The following is a 1,951-nucleotide window of genomic DNA, read 5'->3' as shown; positions in this document are numbered from 1 at the left end:
CCCAAAAATGTAACTCGGTTTTTTCTCGGGAAAAAGAGTACAAATTTAACCTTTTATTTTTGTATTTCAGATTGAAACTTTTGCAATTTTTGACAAATTGTCTATTTCAAAATAGATTTCTAAAGATTTCTATGAAAAAGAAAAAGAAAAAGAATTGTTTAAATTTATCGAGGTCATTTTTTCAATATTCTCTTATTACATTCCATATATTCGTTACACCTTTTTTTTTTTGTTCGGAAAACAGCGGACGGACAGAAATCCATTATTCATAGGTATTTCACGCAAACCCGTTTTCTTTTGTTGTTTAAAGAACCGACAACATAATGGACAAACAGCTCGCACAGCGTGGCGCCCGATGGAGCGCACGATATTTATTAATGCAACAGAGAATTATGTGCGACGAACAATTGTAATTTATTGACCAGCAGCACGGCCAGGCGCGAAAACTGCAATTGCAATTTTGCACAGCACGATGCATCGCACGTCGCACGCATTATTTAAAATATACGGCGCGCAGACAACTGGTCCGGAATAATGACAAATATATTATTAGGCCATGCGCGAAATGATGCGGGACGCGAATAGAACAGCCATTACGACAGCCGATGTAATTAATATGTAATCTCACGCATGCGAGTGTTCCTTCGTACACGACCGATTTAAAAAGTGATTTCCCTGTTACGAATATTCTACCTATTTATTTATTCCATCCATTCGATAGAATTCATACAAATTGCGAGATTTAAACAGAAAATATTTTTATATGATATAAGAAGAGCGTAATAGAAAATTAAAAAATAACGCAATAAAATCATTACTGTGGTTAAAAATAAAATAATTAAGATAAATAATCCTGTTAACGGTCAAAGCAGATCTTACAATTAGTGCTTAAGTATTTCGGTATGAACTTATGTTATCGGTATGAACTATTGTATATGTATATCTATTCAATTCTACAAATCTCGTGCCAATCTTTTTCAGTTTTGAAACGCAATCATAAATTCAAAACTAGAATAGTAATGCCACATATTAAAATATACATAATAATATAGATGCTAATAAGCATTTTAGAAGAATATTTTAATAATTTGATATAAATTATTTATAGTTCTTAAGACGTTTATTAGCATCAATATTATTAAATTAAAAACTAAAGTATTTAAGCAACATATAAGATCCGCTTTGATTGAAACAATAGGATTATTTCTCTTAATTGATTTATTTTCGACTTAATTTCAAATTACAGTTTTTAATTAAAATAAAAGTTATTAAATATATATACGTGAAAAAATTAGATTAGATGATATACTACATGAAAAATAATAATTATACGAATAAATAAATAGATAAAATTTTCTCTTCTTATATTCAATTATAATATATATGATATTTATACAGAACTATTTATACACTCCGTTAGAATATACCCGTAGATAATGAAATGTAATAAAATTTATGTTTAAAAATATATATTGCAAAAGAATTTATTAGAATTTATACTAGAGCGATGTAATTATAGGAAGATCATAAACAATATTTAACAAAATAATTCTATATTAGATTTATTTTGTACGTTTCTGTAAAAAAATCTCGAACATTTTCTCTTCTTATATTCAATATAATTTAGAATCATCGTGCGGAAAATCGTAACTTTTGTCTGTCGAGAAGAATATACAAAAATTACTTAATAAATTCGATATCCAAAAACAGAAATTCGAATCACAATTTCTGATGTGTCGGTATTATACACCGACGTGGCGCGCTTTTCCTTCAGAACATGATGAGAACGTTACTAATTTGATTAAGCTCATCGCCTCTCGTACCCCTTTCGCTTTTCCTTGCCAACACAATACGACCGCATGAATACTCCAGCAAGTATGTATGCGTATTCGCGTACGTGTACGCGTTAATGTACCATCGTATGTGATTTTCTGGCGAATCACGCCACCCC

Source organism: Trachymyrmex septentrionalis, unplaced genomic scaffold, assembly GCF_001594115.1.
Source record: "Trachymyrmex septentrionalis isolate Tsep2-gDNA-1 unplaced genomic scaffold, Tsep1.0 scaffold56, whole genome shotgun sequence".
Taxonomy (NCBI): Eukaryota; Metazoa; Arthropoda; class Insecta; order Hymenoptera; family Formicidae; genus Trachymyrmex; species Trachymyrmex septentrionalis.
This window is presented reverse-complemented; position numbering follows the sequence as displayed.